The following is a 25,056-nucleotide window of genomic DNA, read 5'->3' as shown; positions in this document are numbered from 1 at the left end:
TCTGTCCGCAGTGAGGAAGGCTTTTAAACTCCTTGTGTCTAACCTGGCCCCTATAAAATCTAAGAGCTGTGTGGGCGCCAGGTTGGATTTCTTTGTATTTATTGTAATGCCCAGAAAGGGAGCAAGATGGAGAAAGGAGTCTCACCAATAGTAGTAGATGCCTTGTTGGGGCGGTAAGAAGCCAGTCGTCCAGGTAGGGAAGACCTGCACCCCTGAAGCCTCAGGTGGGCCGCTACCACTGCTAATACTTTGGTGAACACCCTGGGGGCTGTGGTGAGACCAAAGGGAAGGACCCGGAACTGGCAGTGACTGGCTCCCAGCCGGAAGCGGAGGAACCTCCTGGAGCGCCTGTCCATCAGAATGTGGTAGTACGCGTCTTTGAGGTCTATAGAACACATCCAGTGATTTTCTCCCAGAAGGGGGAGAATAGATTGCAAGGTGACCATTCGGAATTTTTCCTTGGGGACTGCCAGGTTCAAGAGAGAAAGGTCTAAAATTGGTCTTAGTCCCCTGTCTTTTTTGGCACTAAAAAGAACCTGGAGTAGAACCCTGATCCGATCTGGTCTGGGGGGACGGGCTGGATGGCTCTTTTCTTTAGCAGATGGCCAATTTCTGCCAAAGCGGCCTCCCGTTGACCGGGTGGAATGTCTGGGAGGGACTTCAACTTTGGTAAGTGACGAAAAGGGATGCGGTATCCTCTGGATATGATCTGGAGAACCCAGCGGTCTGATGTTATGGACTCCCATGCCGCTAGGTGCCGCGAAAAACGTCCCCCGACTGCCTCCAGAGTGGAGCAGCCGGGCAACCCCTCAGGGTTGCTGCGCGGGTCGTTCAGAGAAAGGTTCTCTGGACCCGAAGTTCCTGGGAGCCCCTCTGCCTCTAGGGCGGCGTCCTCCCTGTCCTCCTCTGCCTTGGAAGGACTGGTTGTCCGGAGCAGGCTGGGATTGCTGCGACTTCCGGAACCACATCTTCTTCTGACCCTTTTGGTTCCTAGAGTAGGGCCTCTGGGGTGCAGAGAAGCGGATTCCGACGGCAGACAGCGTCTTCCCGTCCTTCTCGCTCTGGGTCAAAGTGTCGCGAACGGTTTTGCCAAAGAGGGCAGAACCATCAAAGGGGGCATTCGCAAATGACGCTTTGAAGGGCTCAGACAAATCGCAGTGACGGAGCCAGGCCTGACGTCCAGTGACTAGACCTGCCCCTGCGGCTCTAGCGGCGCCTTCCGTAGCATGGGAGAGTAGCCGCATAGAGGTATTAGTAACTGATCTAAGAGTGGCCATGCGGGTGGAGTGCAGCATTTTGTCCTCTTCCGACATGGACTCTGGGAGAGATGCAGCGTATTCTTTAATAAGATCTCGCTACATCCTAATGACGTGTGCCAGGTAGTTCAGCGCCCTTACCGAGAAGGTCGCTGAACTAAACATCCGCTTCCCCAAGCGGTCCATCATCCGAGACTCCTTGCTCGGGATGGACTGAGGGACTCTCCTGAGCAAGTTCCCTCTTGGTGGCCGCCGTCAACATGGCATCTACCGGAGGCCCCTTACTCCAATGGGCACGGTCGGACGGTGGGCTGAGGATCCTATCGGGCCTCTTAGGAATTGGCTCCACGGTGTCCGGTTCCTTCCACGCCCTGGTGGTAATGAGGTCCACCAGGGGTCGGCAGGAGGGGACACCCAAGAGGTAGACGGGCCTGCTTCAAATGCCTCCAAGAACACGGACTCGTCCGAGGAAGACTTGGGGCAGACCACCCCCTTATACGGAGTATTTCCATGATGTCTCCAAATGAGACATCCTCGGGGTGACCGTGGGGAGCCCTCCCTTCCTCCAAGTCCGTGTCTTCCGTGAGAGACTCGGGGAGTCAATGTGCCTCCTTTTGCACGTATGCTTGCGAGGAACATCCTCTGGGGCTGTCAGAGGACTCGTCGCAAGCAGCAACCTGTCCCAGGGGAGCAGCTTGGGGCACAGAAGCGGGCTGTCCCAAGGGCCGGATGGTGGAAGCCTGTCCCAGTGCAGAGGGAGCACGGACGGAACGAAACAAGTGCCGGGGTCCGGAGACTCTCAACAGGGCCCTCTCCACTACATCAAACGCCGAAGGGGAGCCGACCTCGACCAAAGGATCCGACAATCGCTCCCCTCGGATCCGAAGAGTGGATCGGAGCTGGCGCTGAAGCGCCGGATCCGGGGACAGTGCGCCCGACACAGACGGCGCCGGCGAGCACTGATCCCCGGATCCGAGGCTCGATCCAGGCTCCGAGAGGTCGGATCCGATGCACTCTAGGGCAGGGTCGAATCCGGCAAGTACTATCGAGCCGACCCACCCCGCCCGGCTGCTCGGCTCCAACTGCTCCGAACCCGGTAGCGGGTCGGAGAAGGAGCAATCGGTTTGAAAAGGGGTTGAGCTCCCCAGGGGAGGCAAGAGCACTCCCATCTGCATCTGGGCCTGGATGAACCTTCTCATCATCCGTCCAGATCAGCATCCGAAAGGCTATACGTAGATCTCGACGAGGCTACAGAGGTAGGCCTAGAGTGCCTCCTCGATAGCTTCGACGGAGATCGGGTCTCCTCCTCCTCAGGTCCCGGTGAAAAACACACTGGAGACCGGAGCCGAGGAGGAGGAGACCGAGCCGACAATGGAGCCGGGGAGAAGCCGCTTGGCTGGCGGGCCGAAACAGAGGTCTCGGCCCGCCGCTTATGGTGCTTCTCCCTCCGGTCCTTTTTTAGCATCCCTCTCTGAACCAGAAACGGGAGGTTGAGTCCCAGGAGGAGGAGGGGAGCCGCAGAAGGAATAACCGTGGTACGGTTACCCGAAGGAGCGGAGGTCGGAGCCGAGTCCGCGGTAAAAGGCCCGCCAAAACAAGCTTGGACCTCTGCTCCTTCAATGCCTGGGGTTGAACCCTGCACAAATGGAACATCCAGATGTGAGGTGTTCAACCCCAGGCATCTATCACACGAGTGTGGCCATCAGCTGGGAAAGCTTATGGCCACACTCGAGCATTTAGAAAAAAAATAGACTTGGGTTGCTCAGACATCCCAATCTACAACAGTAGTTACTATAACTAAAGAAGTAACTAAAGAAAACACAAAAATCACTCACAGACCCAACACACACACTACGCTAACAGCGAGGGGAGGGATATAACTTTTAGATTAAACACTAAAAAAAGTAAATATACCAAAGGGGAAACCTACACTTCACACAAATAACCAAAAAAAAATCTTTAAATTTTACAATTTAAATACTTGAACTAGCACTTAGCTGGAGAGCTGGAAAACAATCTGGTCACCATGCGCGGCAAACGAGATCTGAGGTCATGAGGGTAGAGCAGGGCATTGTGGGTGAGGGGAGGAGCTGAGAGCTTGGATCCATAGCTGGTAAACCATGCCGGTTCGGATCCGATATCGGATCCATAACCCACAGGTTGCAGACAAATTAATCTCCTACTTCAGATCTGAAGGTAACACTCTTGTCAAGTAATAAAACTGCTAACTAAACAAGACCTTCCTCTTTGTTAAATATACGCTATTAGTTTGGGTATCTTTCTCACATTTTTTACCATATCTTAGCTGCTGGCACTCAACCTAGTTTCTTCAGTGACCACTAAAATGCTAAATCATATTCATTATAAATCCAACCTAATAAGAGCTTCCCAATACCTTTTTCTTGACCATTAATTTTTATGAGAGACTAAACACTAAACTATACCTTTGAAGAAGACGGGTCAGTTCTTCTGTGCTTTAAGGAAAACATTTATTTAAGGGAAGAAGTAAGGGATCAGGGTACCAAGAAAAGCCACAGCAACATCAAGTATGTGTAAACCATGCTATCTACCCCAGTCTCACTTCATACAAAGTTTTAGGAAGCTGGGATTATGGGCATGACGAAGCCAGTAAAATACTCTTACTGCAATGTATGACATTAAGAAACCTGTCCTGCCCTTGTCAGGGGAACATGTGAACAACCAGCAAGGGTCACAGAAGCCAGAGTTCAAAGGCAAGACTAAAAAGAAACACAAGTCACAGCAAGTGATAAAAAATGGTAGGATAACTAAGTAAAGAGAAATATGAATGTGTGTGTTACTATTTTAGCAATAATTCATAATGTTGAACTTATCCACAGTGGCATAGTTTGCTCATGAGGTAGAAGTCCATGTGAGCAAAACAAGAACATCCAGCCATGGGTAAATACAGCATTACCCACATCTGGTCCTGGATTATCACTATTATATAATGACATTATTATAAAATAATTCTTAGCTTTATTAATAATGTCACTATTTAAAATTGATTTTAGTGTTCCTCTGTGGTTTCTCTATTCAGGGAACGTCTAGAGCTTATACTGTGCATGCATTTGCCGATGCTTGCACAGTACATATTAGTATAGTCTACCTCCCCCATATGGCTCTTCTGCTTAAATGCTTTGTTGTTCAGACATATGAAATACCTTCACATAACAATGACATTTAAATAGAAGACTTTCTAACATAGAAAAACAGCAGCTGTGACAAATTTGTTTTTTTTTTACAAAACTACTACTACACCACCCTCAGCAAAGGGAAGGTGGGTGGCAGAACAGGATCATTAAATTTGTTTGTGCAGGATGATAGCAAGAAGTTGAGGTGATGAGCAAAGAGGAGACAACTCAGACCATATACCGAGGTATCAAACATCAGCAACATGAAGCACCAGAAAATCTCAGAGTTAAAATTCCCATGTAAAAATATTACCATGACATCCACATAAAAGAGTGGTATCTAATCTAGGAAACTCTCTAAAGTGGTTGTTAGTTAAAAGGAAGAGACTATTCCCAGCACTAAAGTGGGAGCAGACCAGAATATAAAACACAGTAAAGATATACACCAAAACTATATATATATATTTATATATATATATATATATATATATATATATATATATATATATATATATATATATATATATATATATGTGTTCTAAACTTGGTCTCCTCTATTCTTAAACGAAGACAAAGTAACCAATCTAATAATGTATCACCTACCCAAACTCTCTAAACAAATCTCCCATTTGTTAAATATAGAGTGCTAGTCTGGGTGCCTCCCTGCCACAGTCACCACATCTTAGTTGCTTGCTGGAACACAACCAGACTCCTTTACAGTAGCACCATATGATTAGACACACACTCAAAATCATCCACCATAGTGCAGCTGCACATTCCAGGTCCCTATATTTCAGTGCCCTCTGCCATGACCTTACATATTCACACCAAGTCAATAATCACTAGCTATACTGCTCGGCAGAAAATTTTTTTTTTCTTTTTTACTGCTTGGTAGCCAGTCACAGTGGGCAAACTGCATGAGTTGGGAGGGTACCAGCAAATGCCTACTGCACACTGTGTGTATTAGGAAGAATGGATTAAGAGGACAATAAATAAAATAAAATAAAAATATTCTTCCATTGCAATAGGAGGGCACTGGAACCTTGCTGCCGTCCCTTGGTTAGATGGATCAAGTTGGCATGTCAGCAATTAGTACAGTCCCAGAAGCCCAAGGCATGGCAGAGGCAGAATAAAAGGTAAGAATGGAGTGGAAGTAGAATGCAAAATGCATTAAAAGGACAGAACTGATAGGCTTATTGTCTCTTCTGACATCAAGTTGATGAAATGTCTCAATATGCGTGTGTGTGTGTGGGGGGGGGGGGGGGGAGGCACTAATTTTGTGTTCTCCTAATACCCAAATGTGTGTGAAGGAAGGAACAAGATAGTTTTACCGACTTCATAACTAACTTTAGGAAATGGTATAAAATGTAAGAATTATTCTGGGCACAGGTGCTGACAGAAAGACTTCTACCTATTCCACACACACTGACATTTTATCACAGCAGTGCTACACTCAGGTGGATCTTGAAACACTGTGGAGCTGGGTTCCTGATGACAGAATTTTAGAGGCTGCATAGCAGGAAGCACTACTGGAAGCAAAATTCACAAATAAGAAGTATGCATTAAACATACAAGTTAAAGATGTGCATGGGTAACAGGACAAGAGACTGATATGTACTTACTCTCCTCAGAACAACTCCATAAAGGAACTGTCCATACCAAGTCTGTAACCTCACAGAGTTTGGAATAGGTTACAGTTTCCATGCTAGCTGCCAAAATACACTCTTCCCAGTTCTATTTTATGTTTCATTTCATTTTCAAAGGCCACATCCCATCCCACAGCTTCATCTTCCAGGAAAAGTCACAAATGGAAAATTAAAGAAACAGCATAGCCACTTCATGCATCCATAAATACCTCACCTTCTAAGTTGGAGAACAAGCTAGTTATATTTCTACTCCCAAGTACAAAAAGATAGCAGCCTTAATTCTCAGTACATGCTGCCAACTATATACTGCATGTAGACTGCCTTGTTCTGAGAAAACTGTGTGTGTATAAAATGTTTTACTACAGAAATCGCAATGTAAGGGACAACCACACTTTTGAACATGAATGCTTTACAGCAGCTTTGTGCTTCACCCAGAACTCCTTGGTCCTGTATTTAACATTGATGGAGCCTTTAAAAAAAGGCACACACAAAGCAAAACAAGTGGTAAGAAGACAAAACACTTAAAATATGGAAAAAAAAAAGTTATGTGCTTGTCACAGACATTAGGACTGTTTATTATATAAACTTTTCCCAGGCTGCCACATCACCCCCCCCCCCTTACCTCGGAATACATAATACAACCTTCTCTATGTGATACTGTAACAGCAAAAAAGCTGAAGAAGAAAAGAACACGGAAAGATGGAAAAAAAGGAAGTAAATGCAACTACAAAGTTGGAGAAGGACATGGTACCAAAGGCAAGACTTTTTCTTATACATCTGTTATGTTGTTAAGAAAGTATATACAATCACCAAAAGATTAATTAAATTAGACTACATTCTTTAGCAACTCCACTCAATATCTACATTCAAGGTTCAGTCTTCCAATGAAGAAGAAAATCCTGGACAAAAATAGAAAGCACAATGTCCTGTAAGGTAAGGACTCCCTAATCAAAATGAATCAACACCTCAAGGGACTAATTAAATTAACCAAGTCAAATTTAAGGTAATGGTAGCCTTCCAGGCCAGGGACAACCTTAATGGCAATACACAACAATGTGCTGAACTAAAAGTGAACCTGAGAACATGGCAAACCTACTTGTACATCAATTCAGCTTCAATTTTAACACACTTTCTCCACCAGATACCTCTCTAGAAATATCCCTAACCATAGCTACAATTATTACCAGTGAAAAGGTCCTCAATGTACTCTCCAAGGCAAAAAGCATTGTCTCAATGGGACCTGATAATATCCAAAGATGCCTTCTCAATACCATGAAACAAGAACATTCGAGGCTTTTAGAAGCACTATAAAACTGTAGCCTCTAAACAGGCTAAAAGTCAAGTACTGCAACTGCTATCCCACTACACAAGGGAGGGCATCCATGGACCCAGAAAAACTACTGAACCATAATCCTGACTACTCTCATATGCAAGGCCAGAGAAAGAATTATCATTGAAATTTTAATGATATAGGAAACCTTCAGATGTTGGATCCAACTCAATTTAGTTTTGTAAAAGGAAGGTATTTCCTAGTCAGCCTGGCAGATTTTTTGACAAGGTCACCAAAGGAATGGATGAGGGCAAAATGATGACTACTGCCTACCTGGACCTGGCCAAAGAATTCACAATTCCCCAGTTAAGCACAGTACACTTGTGCAAGTTACACTTACCCATAACAGTTGATCTTTGAATTCCTCACTGCTGCAGTAGCTCTTAGGCTATACGGGTGGGTTCCAGCCTATGAAGCAATAGCCAGCCAGCTTCAGAAATACTGAATCTACTACATGCTGCTGAGGTGTGTGACCTATGCCCAGCCTACAAAGTATCCTCTAATCCAGCCTTAATGGACATCTTGTACATCTATAAAACAAACAGCACCAGAAACACCCAATCCAGTGGCTTAAACATAGCATGCAATATAAGTAGGACATGCTGGAGGGACAGCCATGTGTCTCAGTGGCTGCCCCTTCTCTGGAACAGGCTTCCCATACATGTGAAGCAAAAATCATCCCTGCACTTTTTCAATCAAAACTTGGAAAAGTGGATTAGGAATCACAAATTTACCCTGGGTCTTTATTAGAGAAGAGGAAGGTGGCAAAGGCCAAGTATCTATATATCCTCACAAAACCTATGGGACTACCACCTTTTTAACACTACTGGGAAGCATGGCTAGACTTAAAGAGACCCAATATTCTCCTCTGATCCTATATCCAAACATCCTAGGTGCCTTTTAATAAGCACTGTATAACAACACAGTGAGTAGTTGTGGCGCTTCTGCCGTCTGCATATTTTTCACTGTAGTATTCATATATTTTATAGCTAGACTAATCCTCTTTTTTTTTAACTAAGGGTGGGGTCTTCAGCAACAAGTTACTTCAACAAACATCAAGACAACAGTATATCATCATAAAAGAAATAAAAGCCAACAAACAATATACAAGTGTTTCACTTGTAAAGAAAAATTATCCCAACCCAAGTAAAAATATGTAGTTAAAGCATGCAGGAAGCACAGATCCTCCAAGAGGGCTGACTGCATGTTTACTGAAGACATGTACTCTTGCATTGTCAAGATTCTTTTTATACATTTCAGAAAGAGATGTGTCATGATGTTCAACCGAGACAATCAAGTTTCAGTAATACTGCACTAGTCATTTTTCACATCAGTAGAGAATAATTTTCGTACAAAACTTTGGGCTGCAGGTATCAGACTTTGCTTGTTTTCATAGCTCAAGGCAGCCCCTACTGAACATTTGGGGAGCCTTAAACTATTGTTGTTTAATACTAAATGCATGCACACAACTTTAACACTCAAAAGCATGACTGACTGTAAGCTATGCAAGTTAATGCTGAAGCAAGTGTAATTTAAAGGTGAAACTCTTTACATCACAGTGTTTACATCATAGTATTTACCAAGTTCCTTGAAGGGAAAAGGGGGGACTAAAAAGCTGTCAAGTTATTTGGTTCCTTTAGTGGATAGTAAATACACATACATGGGAGTGGGAGGAGGTGTTGACTTCTGCAGACCTTGTTTCCGGAGGCTAATGCAGTCACCAGAGACAGTCTTAAGTTCAACAATCAACTACATATATTCAGAGAGAACCTTGTCTGACACATGAATGCTGATAAAAACGTCACCACTCCACACCTTTCCTAATGTAGGACACAGTGAATTGCTGTGGGTACAAATGACACTTAGAAATTACAAAGATGTACTGCTGTCAAACTAGATGCAATTATACTGAAATGTTGATTAAATAATCATATTAAACTATACAATGGGAAAAGTGCAGCTCTATTTAACAGCTTAGCTCGTTTTGTTTTGAAATGGTTCTTCAACCCTCTTAAGAACTTCTTTATGCCAGTCCCATGCATTCTTCAATTATAATACTGTTTTTCATAATAACATTCTTATGGAAGTCCGTTGCATTCATCCACCACACTATGTGAAATAATACCTCCTTGTGTCTACCCCAGGGCATCCATCCTGCAAGGTCAAATGGCAAACTCTTGTACTTACAAGATTTCTTTACCTGAAATATGGCATCTATCTCTGTCTTTCAGACAATTCTCTACCTCATTTCTTCCAGATTGTGTGTTAAGCTCGTGCGGTCACTCATTATAATATGATGTAGACAGACAATGTACTATCTTTTTTCCTCTACTTTGAAATGCCTCTACATAACCTTTTAAATAAAGAGGTCTAAAGATCTGCAGACAATACTCCAGACAGGGCCTTACTAGTATTATATGGTAATAGAGCTGTAGCAAGGGAACCTGGTACCTGGCGCAACCCACTCATTTTGTGCCCTTCTAAAATTACAGTATATGTTTACTACAAATTGCTTAGCGGATACCAATGGACCAGAAAAGCTGATATCCACCACTGCAGCCTTATACGCTATACCCTTCCTACAGCTCTGCATGGCAATATTACGGCAATGCACATGGGCAGGGTGTAGATAACTCATATTTTACCCTCTATGGAGGAAGCTATTTGGTAACACAGGTACTGTCCAACCCAGTGTCCCAGCTAGAGCTCTCCCACTGTAAGTAAATAAATTACTTAACCACCACTCTGTCATGGTGTACTGCCACTACATAATGGCATTATTTAAAAAAAAAAAAAAAAAAAAAAAAAAAAAAAAAAAAAAAAGAAATCTCACTTAAAAAAATTCACTATATAATGCATGATTCATCATTACTTTGCACTGACAAATCCAATGGGGGCAATTTTAAGACATTTACCTATTCATTTTACATGAAATGCCCATGGGAATAACTCTGTGTACAGAGTATTAGTTGTAATTACTAAATCAGTCAAATAATGTTGCAAAAAACACTCACAAATTACATCAATTTTCTGTAAACACTGGCATTTCTATAAGCTGAGATGACTGTTAATAAAAAATGTTCAACCTTTTTGCCAACTCAGTGGCAGAGAAGGACAGAGCCTGAATGGTTAGCAAGCCAGCATCTGAGGACTTGGTCGTGGTGGTGGTGTTTGGGGGCGGGGGGATCAGAATATTTTACTGGTTTGCCAATTATGGCAAGAGGAGAGGGATTTTCAGAACAAAATAACAGACCTCTGTAATGACATGGGGGGTCTCTACCCTGGCGTAACAATACTGAAGCAGGTACCAACAGATGTTACCCATATTAAATGGGCTTCCTTCATTACACACTGAATGTGGGGGCAGGGCACAACTAGGCCATAAAACAAAAATGCTCCCAAGGCACAAAGTATGATGCTGCGCTGGGATCTCCTCTCTCACCAAGAACAAATTTTGGATTACGTCCTGAGGGGATCAGAAGGCTCTTGACATCCAAGATCAAGTAGCACCAGCCAAAAAAAAACTATAAAAATGGAAATCGTTTTAACATATGTCAGTTATCAAAAAATTATAATAATGCTTTAATTATCATAAAAACAGGCAACTTCAAAATAAAAAACTTCTGATAAGTTTCAAACCACTTTTTTGTTCTCAAGCAGTCATGCAAGTGGTTCTGAGAAACAAATTGGTACACTGTAGATGGCACAAACATATTCTATTAATTTTGTATATAAATTGATGTCCTTACATTCACTGCTGCAATAGTAATGTTTTTCGGCTTTTTCTGGTTAGGGGTCCCCACAGTGGAACTCCGGTCCGCTAATGATTGGCAGTGGATTTTTATGGTGCCAAGTTGCCAACCCGATGCCCAACCTTCAAAGAAGGCACACCCATTCACGCACGCACCTACATGCATGTTTTTAATGTCACATGACCACAGGGAGGACATGCAGACTCCACACAGAAGGCGCTCCAGCCGAGAATCGAACGGGAGAACCTCTTGCTATCAGGCGACAACACTAACTGCTGCACCACCGCAGCATATTCATTAGAAATGAGATTCCCTGCCATGAAGCCCATCATCCAGCCAGTTTACCAAAGTATACCGTTGCTTTAAGGTATGCTGAACATCACCTACACACTCTGCACTCCTTGTAGAGCATAAAGGTGACTTTCATGCGTACCATCCTCAGAAATTCTTTGCCCCCTGTCTGAACACTATTTTTAACCAATCGGTCTGTTACCTCCATCCATTTTTTCTGTTTGTTGGCATTCCGCTGATTACCCTTGTTTGCTGAAGTCCTCACCGTTGCAGATAAGTACCCAGTTGGGTTTTTTGTTCTTTTTCTGATAGTTTTGTGCTGTTTGTGATGTTAATGTCATCCATGAAGGGTAAATGCCAGTGTGGGAGACTGAATTCCCATACAGACTGCCACTATAAGTGTCTTGTTTTGCCTGGGTGCTGCTCACGACCATACATCTTATAGGTTCATAGGTTGGTACTAGGCTATCGGCCCTAGGGCCTGTACAAGCCTAGCCATAACAATTCTCTGGATATTTTTTCCCACAATGTTTACTTCCCTGGACCCCTGTCTAGCAGGGCAACTGATGTGATCCCCCGAGATGAATTTCCTATCTCCCATCCAATCGTCAACGGTCCTTTTGAAGACGGCCAAGGAGGCACTCTGCTCGACATGTATGGGCAGTCTATTCCAGAGTATGGGGAGTCTCTGGGTCAGGAACCTATCCCTCCAGCAAGTTTTGTTCATTGTGATGACAAGGTTTAGATCCCTGGAGCATGTGGCTCTGAGGGATTGGGATTTCTTTAAGTGGAGCATGTCCAACAGCTCAGTGTTTGACATAGCCTTGTATGTTAAGCAGAGATCACCTCTGAGTAGACGATATGCCACAGAGTATAGCTGGAGTTTTTTTAGACTGTTAGCATAGGGCATCTGCTTTAGGCCTGTAATTCTTTTAGTGATATATTTTTGCGGCCTTTCCAGCTGTTGCAGATGTCTTGTGAGGTACGTACCAAAAGGGGCATTGTACTCTATAATGGGTCTAATGAGGGATGAGTACAGTGGGACAATGACCTCCTTTTTTCTGGATAAAAGCCCTTAGTGATTAGGTGTGCCACATAGAAGGATCTCCGGACTGTTGTGGCGATGTGGTTATCGAAGGCGAGACCACTGTCCACCTGTGTCCCTTAGTCTCTCATCACACTTTCGGTGTTTAGTGTACCATCACCTATATAGTAATTCATGGGTACATGGGCTTTCCCAAAGGGGATAACTATACATTTCTTGGCATTAAGCTTGAGCCCATGGCTCTGGCACCAAGCATCTGTTTCTGTAAGGCCTTTTTGTAGAATATCCACATCATTTAGGGATTCAATAATGCTCCCAGTTTGCAGTCATCTGCAAACTTTGTTAGCAGGAGTCCCTTAGTGTTGGCCTGTACTTCGGGGAAGTAGATGCCAAACAAGAGCGGTCCAAGGACTGAACCCTGAGGTACTCCACTTGTCATCTGTCTGTCTTGTTCTATTTGTCAGGCGTTTGTCCCTAAAACACTTCGTAGTAGGCTTTCTTCCCTTTCTTTGTATCTTGAGAACCAGCGCCTTAAGCTTCTTGCTGCAAATGCTATGGATGGAACTTCTTGCCCGGAGAGTCAGCCATCAGGGAAAAAGAAGGTGCATAAGGTAAGGCCGGAATCTTCTGTTCTCTAGCCTCTGCCGGGAGTTCCTCCTGAGGTTATTACAAACCCAGAGATTCGCCTGGTTGTATTCTCAGATTCCTCTACCATGTCTGGGTTAGAGGTTGGTGAGGATCTGGTGGGCAGCACATCCAATGAGGCTTTGCAGGCATCCGTTTCGGGCATTCAGAGGGAACCATGGTTGATTGGATCCACAAAATGAGTGGCAGTCTACTCAGGGGTTATTTAATGCTTTACTGTCACCGAGGCCTCCTCAAGGGGTTTCAGTTCCTACTCCCCCTTGGTCCTCTTCTTCTCTTAAAAGGCCCAGAGAATTGAATTCTTCTAAGGTGGATTCTGATGATGAATCCATTGCTTATTCTACCTAGATTGCTTCTCCTTTAGACTATGGGTCTGAGGAGGAGGACTTTCATACTCTAGATAATCCTTCTAAGGAAATTTCCTTTGGGGACACAATTGCTAGGATGATGGAATTTTTTTAAGTGGGACTGTGCCCAGGATTTGGATATTCATAAGAGGTACTGCAAATGGAATCTCCTAAACCTGTGGCCATTCCTCCTGTCTTGCCTGCTTTACTGGTTGTTTTTTCCAATGCTTCTAAAGCACTGGATTCTCTGCACCCTGCTCCCAAGAAATCTGATAGGAACAATCCTCAGGCACCCTATAAAACCTTTTTTGTTTAAAATGTCCTGCTGCTGACCCCTCTGTGGTGTCTGTAGCCTCTGATAAGCCATCTCAATTGCTTCCTTCATCCAAGTTACTGCCTTCTGACAAAGACAGTAGAACCATGGATAGGCTAGGTAAGAAGGGTTATACTTAGGCTACGCTAGCTTTCAGGGCTATTAATTATCAGACCCATATCTCTAGGTTCTCAGGTTTGTCAGCTTCTTTTTGACCTTCCAGACTCAGAGTAAATCTTCTGCTCTTTCCTTCCTAGAGACTTCCTCTCAAGTAGCTCGTCATTCTATCAAATGTAGTTATGATGCAGCAGATGCCTCTTCTAGGGCTGCTGCTTTTGGTACAGTTCTGAGGAGGTATTCTTGGCTTTGGCTTCAACCTTTACCCAATGATATTAAGGCCAAGTTGATGGATGCTCCTCTAGATAATAAACTTTTGTTTGGGAAGTGGCTGCTGGTTTATTTAAGTCTCTTCAGGACAAGGGAAGGCTTTACAGGAGCTTAAACGTGTTTGTTTCTCCTGTACCTAAATGTCATCGAAAATACCCTTCTAAACTAGCCTTTGACCATAGGCAATCTCGCCCTCCTTCTAAAGGTAAAAAGGGTGGTAAATGGAATCCTCCTGCTAAGGCCACTCAGACTGCAGGGATTCTAAAGACTTCCTTACCAGGTGCCATCTGACTATCGTCTTTCTCTTTCTCTTCCTGTTTGACTACGAATCACCCAGGATTCTTGGGTACTGTCATTCGGCAGGGGTACTTCATGGTCTGGATTTCCCACCCTCTTTTTATGGCCATTCCTCAGCCTTCTTGGGAACAGCTTCCTTTTTTCCCCCAGAGGTTCTTCGAGACCTCTTGTCTCAGAGTACTATTCAAGAGGTGCCTGTATCCCAAAAGGGGGAAAGGGTTTTATTCAAGAATGTTTCTAGTGCCCAGAATAGAAGGTACTTGGAGACCTATTTTAGACCTCTCTCATCTAAATACGTTTCTGAAGGTGCCTTCCTTCTGGATGCTGTCCCTTCAATCTCTTTTTCATCTCTTGCTCCCCAAGGCCTTTCTGGTGTCTCTGGATCTCAAGGATACTTATCTCCATATTCCAATCCATTCTCTTTTCAGGAGATTTTTGTGTCTCTTTGTTGCTTCCTGGCATTTTCAGTTTTGTGCTTTGTCCTGTGGCCTTTCTACTGCCCCAACAGTATTTACCAAATGCCTTGCTTCTGTGATTGAAAAAACAATCTTCAAGGGATACAAATCTTTCCTTATTTGGATGACCTGCTGATTCAGGCATCGTCTCCGGAGGTCCTTTTGAAAAATCTTCGTTTTACCATTTCTCGTCTTCAGAGCCTGGGATTCACAATAAACTTCAGAAAGTCTTCCCTGACTCCTTCTCAGATTCATATCTTTCTGGGTTGCAGGATTCAAACGGTGTCTATGCTGGCATCCCTGCCTCCTCCAAAGGCCTTGACTCTCATTTCTTTCTTTCAAACTCTTCTTCCCCTGGCCTCCATTAAAGCCAAGGAATTTCTGAGAGCGCTGGGGTTCATGGCTTCCACCATTCTGATGTTCCCTCTGGCCAAACTCCACATGAGGAAGTTCCAGTGGCTGCTGAAGTCAGTGTGGCTTCAGCATGTGCATCCTCTAGACTTTCCAGTTCCTCTTTTCCACTGAATAAAAAAATAAACTTCTGTGGTGGATTCAGCAGTTGTCTCTGAATCCAGGGCTCCCTCTTCAACCTCCTCTTCCCTCTCAGGATATGTTCACAGAAGCTTCAGATGTGGGATGGGGAGCAACGTTTGGCTCCCTGAGGTTCCAGGAGTGTGGTCAGCTTGTCAGCAGGAGCAGCACATCAACATTAAAGAGATATGCTGGCTCTTCAGACCCTTTATCCTCTCTTCTCTCTGGGGTCTATCAAGGTGTTCACAGACAATACCACAGTTATGTGGTATATCAACAAACAGGGGGGTACAAGATCTTACCGTCTTAGCCAGATCCCATGCCAGAAGTGCCAGCCGGCAATCAAGTATTAAGTGACTCTTCAGGCAGTTTATATTCCTTCAGATAAGAACATTGTGGCAGACAATCTGACCAGGTCCTTCACTCAATCCCACGAATGGATGCTTCACAGGAATGCATTTCTGGACATTGTTCACCAGTGGTGTACTCCTCAAGTGGCTCTCCTTGTCTCCCCTCTGAACAGACAATTTCCTCTGGTTTGTGCTAGAGTCCCAGGTCTTTTGGTATGGAAGGTGGACGCCCTCATTTTCTTGGAAGGGGGATGTTTCTTTATGCATTCCTTCCCCTTCCTCTCATTCCAAGAGTTCTGTTCAAGATTCAACAGGACGCTCCCAAAATCTTGTTGACGACTCCCTTTTGGCCACGACAGCACTGGTTCCCTCTACTTCTGCATCTAACCAAGGGCAATCATCACAAGTTACCTCAAGATGTGGATCTCCTCACACAAGACAATGGGTCTCTCATCCATACCCACCTGTTCACGCTTCATCTGACATGATGGCTGATAGGGGTTTGATCTCCCATAGAAACTTTTTTTTCTGAGGTCATGTTGCAGGTCCTGTAGGAGGCCAGGAAACCTACTACTAGGAAATCCTACTTGTCTAAATGGGAGAGGTTTTCTATTTGGTGTCTTTCTCGTGACCTGGACCCACTTTCTGTGAATGTTCCTTTGATTCTCTCATATATTTGTGCGAGTTGTTCAATGCTGACTTGGCCTATTCTTCTATTAAGGCACACCTATCAGCGCTTTCTGCTTGTCTGCCTTTAACTCCCTTGTTTAGGTTCTAGATTTGAGACTAAGCACTTTCTTAAAGGCGTCCTTAATATTAGACCTCCCAAGAAGCCTGTTCTGTCTCCCTGGGATCTTAAATTCGTTCTGGAAAAATTAACTCAGGCTCCTTTTGAGCCTGCTGTTTCAGCTTCCTTGCAACAGTTCTTGGAAGACTGTTCTTTTGTTAGCTCTTACTTCTGCCAGACGGATGTCTGAGTTGCAAGCCCTAATGGCTTGTCCACCTTTTTTGATATTTCATGAGGGTGTCCTTGCGTACTAATTCTTCTTTATGCCAAAGGTGGATAATGAGTTGTCGCTTAATCAGTCTATTAATTTGCCTACTTTTTCCCCCTCGCTGGAATCTGACAGTGAGAGGGTGCTGCATACCTTAGATGTGCATAGACAAGTCAGATTTTATTTGGATAAAAACTAAAGCTATCAGAAAATCTGACCAGTTGTTTGTTTCATTTCATCCTAGGTCTTTGGGTTTGGCTGTTTCCAAGCAAACTATTTCCACTTGGATTTCAAAGGCCATTTCCTTTTGTTACACTTTTCATGGCGACATCCTTCCTTCTTCTGTAAAGGCTCATTCTACTAGAGCTGCAGCTTCTTCTGGTGCTTTTTTCAGAGGCTTAGATGCTAATTCTATTCTTGAAGCTGCTACCTGGATAATACATTCACCAAACATAGAGCTAGAGCTGGTTTTCCTGATGCCATTCTTCATGGCTTCTCAGAGGACTCTGCTGCTGGTTCCTCCTCCCATGTTTCTTTTTGAGCTTTGGCACGCTTCCATTTGTAAGGGATACTGCAGCAGTTAATGTAAGGACATAGTAGAGTCGTGTAAAATCTTACCATAACAGTAGATGTCCTTGCCTTCACCACTGCAGTATTCACTCCCTCCCTCCATCCCCCTAGTCATAGGAGATTACTAGGCTAATGGCCCTGGAGCCCTTACAAGCCTAGCCGAGAGTTTATCTCCCCCCAAAAAAAACCTCAGCCAACACCTGTCACCTCTGTCAATAAGGGACAAAGGTGAAACTCCTGAGCCTATTTTGTGATTTCCCATCCACTCATCAAGGTTGCGCTTGAAGAGGGTCAGTGAGGTATAGGATCTTTTTTTTTTCCTTCCTGGATGTGCAGGCTCTCCTTGGTTTTCCTTGGACTGCTGTTCCATCCGCAGAACTTGAGTGCCCCAGTAGATACGCCTAAAAGTCACCTTTATGCCCTACAGTACGCAAGGAGTGTGTAGGGGACGTTCAATGTACCTTAAAGCAACGGTAGACTTTGGTAAACTGGCCAGATGGTGGGCTTCACGGCAGGGAATCCCATTTGTAATGAATACTGCAGAGATGAAGGCAAGGACATCTACCATTATAGTAAGATTTTACACAATTGTACTTTTCATAACACAAAAGAAATAAATAAGCAACCAGTCATTTGCTATATTAAGCAGTTTTGTTTCAAAAGAATTAAACCAAAAAAACAAAATAAAATTAATATAAACATATTCAACTCATTCATATTAGCTGCTAATAAATTAATTGCATTTTAAGCCAAACATGACAAACAAAGGGGCTGAGATAACTTCTTAACCACCCCGGCAAAGAAACTGAGTATAACTAAGAATAGACACCACCTGCAGGTAACTGATAGGAGTAAATATATTTAGAGCTTTCATCCTATAATTCAAAAGACTTCTTCACAATAAACTCAACTGACAATTATTTCAAATAAATGGTGGCATAAAGATCACATCACCTAAAACAAGAACATTTCAGTGAAAGGTCACGTGACCTAATCTTATAAAATGAAGCTTAAAATAGACTACAAAGTAAATCACATTAACAACATTCTATATTATATGATATTCCGTAAACATACAAAGTATTTCCTATATAAACTTCTATCCTTCAGATCACCACACTCAAGTCCAGAAACTGGCTCATTTGTAGCCTTATTTGTAACTTGGTTTCCCTGATGTTCAGCCTGTTTTAAAAATCACCATCTCTATAGTCCAGTGGCTCATGTTCTAACAAAAATGAAAAGTGGTATAATTCGGACAGTGTCTGATGTATTTGCATAAAGCATTATTTATGTATTTTTTCCTCAGCAGCATAAACACATTCTTTGATGTCATCACATAATATTTGGGTGGTCATTTATCAGACACATTCTTTGATGTCATCACATAATATTTGGGTGGTCATTTATCAGAAAAATAGAAACAACACAAGCAAGCAAATGTTAAGATAAACTACCCCAAAAGAATTACAGTGATAACGATAGATATTTTTCAATATAGCAGAGAGTCGATTATCCAAACTAATTGGGACCTAGAGAAGTTTGGATAATCAAACATACATTGAACCGGATAAAAAAAAATTCTAAAATCTTTTTTTTCTGCACATAGGGAATATACTTTTCAACCATTCAGCAATTCTAGTGGACAATAAGGAATATTTCTCACACATGAGTGGGCTACAAGCTCAAAAAACATGCACAAGCGAATACATATAACATTTACATATTCATACTCTCTGATTTTTCCTACCCAAAAACTTTGGAAGACTGTGTTCAGACAACTGACATTTCGGATAATCAACTCTCTACTGTACATGGCAAAGGGACCATGGTATGTTCGGTCTCTGAGATTAATTCATTTGAAAATGTATATATACATATATATTATATACAAGTAAGGGGAAATTATAGAAACCAGAGTTAAATATTCCAACTATCTATTATATATTTCCTTACGGAGAAACTATCCAAAGCCACTTCCAAACTACACAAATATATTTGTTGTTATTTTCATTTATTTGTTTATTTATTTATTTTGATGACCAGGTTACTACCACTCAGCTATGGGTAGCCCATCTTCAACTAAGGCCCAGTGAGAAAAGCTGCAGTTACAAAATAGGGAATTTCATACAATACAGAAATATAGTGAACCTGTAAGCCCTCCTAAAAACTACAGACCAATAACTTCCCTTCCGACAATGTACAAACTATATACTGGAATTAATGCAGACAGAGTTTATAGTCATTTAGAAAAAAAGCACTCAATCATGGCAATAAAACAAAAGGGCAACAAAAGAAAGTCATGGAACAAAGGATCGCTTGCTGCTAAATAAAGTCATAACTGAGAATTGTAAAAAGGGAAAGAGCCTAAGTATGGCATGGATAGATTATAAAAAAGTATTTGAGAGCATCCCACATTCATGGATAAAAGGAGTGTTTACAGATATACAAAACATACCCTATATTGATCAGTTACATTACAGCGACCATGAAATGGTAGAAAATCACTTGCAGCTAAGCTATGACAAAAGGCAAATTATTATCCCAGGGATAAAAATTCAAAGGCGGACATTCTCTGTCTTGCCCTTAACCAATTAAGCTTCCTACTTAACAGATTAGTCCATGGTTACAATTTGGTTCCCAGAAAACAGCAAAATTTAAGGACTTCTCATCTACTTTTGTGGACAACTTAAAACTCTATAGTTCATTAGATGAGGAATTGAAATCACAACAGCAAATGGTTAAAACTTTCTCAGATAATATAAGTGTGTCAGATGGCCTTCATACATGTGAAAAAGCAACGGCTAAAGCAGGAAAACTGCCGCACCAATAAAATATCAACCTGGGGCAGGAATGTGATATAAAGGAACTTCAGGAATGAGTGCATAAATACTTGAATTGATGAAGGATTGTTCATGTTTTATTAACAAATATGAACAAAACTCAATAAGAAATACTTTAGAAGACTAAAATTAATACTGAAAACAGCCCCAACATCTAGGAACAAAGTCCAAGCTATAAACCAATTTGCTCTTCTTGTTCCAACTTACAGTTTTGTGGTGACCGATTGTCCACAAAAATAATTGGATCAGTTGGATAGGAAAATAAGAAAAATGCTTAATTGTCAAATTGCAAATAAAAAATCAGTGTATACTGCCAAATGAGCACGTTTTTTTCTTTTAATGAAAAAAATAATTATTTCAAAAGAATATTGGTGAGCTTACTTAAGCATGCTGCTTTATCACTAACTTGGATAGTCTCAATTGGAGGGGTAGTGTTATTCTTTAAAAATGAACTTGCTGATAGATCTTTCTGGTGGAAAACTGTTATCCTGTAGATTATGCAACCAGTACTGTCTCCTGCCACACAGTCTTTTTCTTACACAGTCTACTCGCATGTCTGAAATCTTCTAAATAGGTCAAGTCCTCTTTTTCAAATTTCTTTAACAAACTTCATGTCTGTTTTATAAAACTTAATGTTTCATTTGTTTTATACTCACACTTAGTATCAAGCACAAACCAATCAATGTGTTTGCAATACATTTGTGCCACTTTAAGTACAGCACAAGGGGCAGGGGGAAGGAAAGTTTTTTTTTAATGGTCTGGACATGCACATTTTAGTAAAGTATATATGAATTTAACTATTTTTTAACTGAGTGGGCATTTCCGTAATGTCAACTAAGCAGCATCTAAAATGCATGTATGTACATGTGTTTCACTATTTAGCAATGCAAAATAAATAAAACAAATGGTGCTGGTTGCTTTAAACATCTGTTTAGTAGCTGCACTGATCTGTCTTTTGGGGAAGCAACTAAATTTATTGGTGGGATATACCAAATTTTTACATCCCAAACATAATGCATTTAAATGGAAAGCAAAAAAAGAAAAAAATCCCAATGTTTAACTACTACTGTTTATAAGACTTTTACACACACTTAAATAGAGATGGGTAGAATATTTAAGTTTCCCAAAGTTATTCATATAGTCGACATGTAGATTTATATACATCAATAATTTATAGCCACTCAGTTCAGGTGATGTTACTGCACTAAATATTTTTAACTTCTATCTCTAAATAAATACTTTATTAAAAAAAAAATTCAGTCATGCACAACTTTTTTCAAATGTTAGTATGAACAACTATTGTTTTATAATAAATATATGTAATATGCAGCATCTCTACATGGATCACCCACAGGCCTTCAGTTTTCTTCTTCTCACCAAAACATATGAAAATTATTTATTTGTACAGATGCCCAGATAGTACCTGGCAAATACAGAGGAACTTTGTTCACCTACTTAGCAGTTACTAAAACTACAGCTACTGTTGTAATACATAAAGAAGTCTAATCTAAGCAGCTGTGAAGGCATAACACATTAGCACATAAATACTTATAACTTGCTGAAGCTATAAAACTGGATTTCTTACTATTGCTAATATGTGAATCACGGAAGGAGTCAAGCTTGCTGGCACAAAAAAAATGGTGAAGTAGTTACAACTGTGGTCAAAAGAGATGTTTGCCAAAAAGTGTGAAACCCAAGAACATCTGAATGTTTTGGGGAAAACATGGATGCAGAATTTCCATATACAAGAAAAGATACCACCACCTCAAATTTAGTACAGCAGTTACAACTGCAGTCACTGTGATGTTTTCCAACACACAATAAATCCAAGTACATCTGCGTGCTTTGGGGAAAATGGGGTCTCGGAAGCCACATGTGCAAGAAAACACATCACTCTATCACACTTTCAAACAAACTATGGGTGACAAGTTTAGGAGCTCCAAACCTAAATTCTGTTTCAAACCATGCTTTATTTAAAATTAGATGACAGCCTTTCAAGAATATAAATTACTGGAACCAAGTTTGCCATTTCCCTAACTAATGGAGAAATGTAGATCTTGCTTAACTTAAATCTTAGTCCTCAAAAGAAATGCTTTAGGTTTCTCTGACAGGCTTTTATTTTTATTTTTTTACTGCTAATGACTGCACTCATCTAGATGTAGGCTGCTACTGTCATCTCAGCCTCTCAGAAACACTACTTCTCATGTGTCCTCTGTACGCAGTCCATGTTGTAGGTTCGATTTGCATCCTTCTGTTTGCATACATCTATTTAAGTATTGTATCTACATGAACTATGATATTGTTGAAGTACTTAAAAGTTTAACTCACTGCCCCTTCTCTTCGGCCATACACTATCTTTGTAAGACTACTTGCACACAACATGCATCACCTTGTTTTGTTGCCCTCCTCAACCTGCCTCTGCAGTCTAAGCAAAGAAATATCACCAGAACTGTACACAGTACTCCAAATATATGCCTATACACGGGAATATTAAATTTCTTGTTTTTTTGTATGGATGTCTCTTTCTATGTGCACCCAGTATTCCACTAGCATTATTTGTTGCTTTCTAAAAACCATCTTACCTTTATGCCACTTTAAATTATAACACTTTGGTCCACTTCTCTGTTTTGCTGTCACTGGTTACCTTCTAAACGCACACTTACTTCATTTCTAAGTTACTGCTTCCTATAGGAAGTATTCTGCACAGAAATTAAGATGGCATGTGTTAGATCATCCTCTAGGCTTGCCCCTTCTTGTCATTTCTCTATCAATCCTGCTACACACCTTTGCCACAGTCAAGTATACACCGAATGAACCTTAATCTGCTCCACAATACATTGCATCTTAATGTACAGTAATGCTCTTGTTCAAGGGTTAATTCACTAACAGGGGAATTAAAGAAGGAAAGGGAAAATGGATTTCCAAACTTTGCACATTACAAGACAAACTACAAAACTACAGTCTTAAAGACAGGCACCAAGCAATGCTGAAGGAAATCCAATCAAGACAGTAGGAAACCTGATTTACATGATAATCAAATAACTTGAAAGTTATTCCCTTTGCTTTTGCTGTCAAATAACAGTGCCATGGGTTAAAGAAGTAAGGCATGCCGACTCCAAACACATCAAAAATGGTTCTGTTTAAAAACCCAATGTAACAACATTTCTTCTGAACGGTACGATATTCTAATAACATTTTATGTTAAACATCACCGGTATGTGGACAGAAACACACTTTACAAAAGGCATTTTTTCCGAGCAAAGCAAGACAGACAGACATTAAGATGACAGGTGCATTACTGCTTTTTAGTTTTATTTTTACGTTTAAAATATTGCTCTATTACACGCATTTAGGTCTGGTGTTCACTGCTTTAAGGAAAGTAACAATAATGCGAATTTTTTCCAAATAAAGTCTTGTTATATATTCCTACAGACTACAATTCAAGTCGTGCGTACTGGTTTAGAAGTGTATACTAAACTGCGCCTGGGTACTCCTTCCTGTGTCACGACGTAGACAAATCTGAAGAGGCTTTAACACATTACCTCAGACTACTTACTACACACCGCAGATGAGTACTGTACCCTTGTACGTATAACATAATGTCAAACAAAAATACTTTCCGAAAACATGGTGAAGGGAGGGAAGCATGCTGAGAACAGACTTGGAAATACTTACAGACTATGCTGAAGGTAACTTACATAAGAAAGACACATTTCCACACCCTGTGGACGTATGCGAAATGAAGACATATCACAGCTGAGAAATTTGGGACATCGGCACCCTTTACTGTGCACCTGAAATCGTTCAACACAACAAAATTCCCAATGATGCCTACTGTCCGTGTTTATAAACTATGCTGAAATGCCTGGTTTGGATCCCAAAACCCAATAGGCTGTTTACATCATCCACAGAGTACAGCAACACTTCTGGCACTTGTCTTACCTGTCTACATGCAGCAGCCACCTTTTACAGTCGCTGTGTCTCTGGGGTGGGATGGGTAGAACTCGCTGTGACAACGACTTGTAAAGCTGTTGCTTCCGTCTCCTTGAGTTCACTGTTTACATTTAGCAGTTCCAAGCAAACAGGGGCTTGGCAGTTCGCTTGTCGGCCGTGCTCGTCTCCTCCCTGTTACTCTCACACAAGTGGTCATCACCTTCTTTCAGCGTTCCACCTTCTTTTTCCTGATATTGGCTAATGAAAATAATCTGATTAGGACGTGCCCCCTCTTGTTGCATACAATCACTCCCCCATCAAACAGCTAAGAGTCACTCCCGACTGAGTCACTCGCAAGGAAATGCGAGAAGAGATTCACAGCAACAACAATCTACCGCCAGACGTTAAATCTGTCAGAAATCTTCTACTCCACGTGGAGATTACTAGAAAAAAGTTTGTTTTGCAGTCTCCAGTGTTATCCCGCGTTTATTATTGTTGCCCGTTAACGGAAAAGTATCTAATCCTTATATCATACCAGCGATTTGGAATTGTCATAAAACACATTTTTGTGGTGAACAGACCAAAAAATATGAGTCAATCTGGACATTCTCCGCAAATATGTACAGCTGATAGGTATAAGCCACCAATTCGTTTATTTGCATCATAAGGGGGGGGGGGGCAGCCCTAATATGTCGTGGATTTGTCATTCGTACAAGTTTCTTATGCATCTGACTAATTGATAAAAAGTACGCTGAGATATACGTACTGTTAGGTTTGCTAGGTTTTGTGAAGTATTTCTTACCTGTTTCATCGTGATATGTTTTGGTAAGGAAGGCTTGGAAACAGATACATACATAATAGCCACAGCAAGGTGTCATATGCAGTTAATCCCCCCCACATGTAGTCTCTCTCCAGGATCAT

At 41.7% G+C, this 25,056-nt stretch overlaps 1 protein-coding gene across 2 annotated transcripts in view; it reads right to left on the bottom strand.

Annotated features, from left to right (window-relative positions):
- Nucleotides 1-24,571, bottom strand: part of SGMS2 (sphingomyelin synthase 2) — a 784,514-nt gene extending 759,943 nt beyond the window's left edge. For both annotated transcript variants that reach the window (XM_044061313.1, XM_044061314.1), the window contains exon 1: nucleotides 24,145-24,571. The gene's annotated coding sequence lies outside the window, so the exon portion shown is untranslated. The remainder of the gene's footprint in view (nucleotides 1-24,144) is intronic.
- Between the last annotated feature and the right edge of the window lie 485 nt (nucleotides 24,572-25,056).

This window comes from Protopterus annectens, chromosome 2.part0 (genome assembly GCF_019279795.1).
Source record: "Protopterus annectens isolate FY-2018-M chromosome 2.part0, PAN1.0, whole genome shotgun sequence".
Classification (NCBI taxonomy): Eukaryota; Metazoa; Chordata; order Ceratodontiformes; family Protopteridae; genus Protopterus; species Protopterus annectens.
The sequence above is the reverse complement of the archived record's forward strand: the minus strand, read 5'-3'. Positions and strand labels throughout refer to the sequence as shown.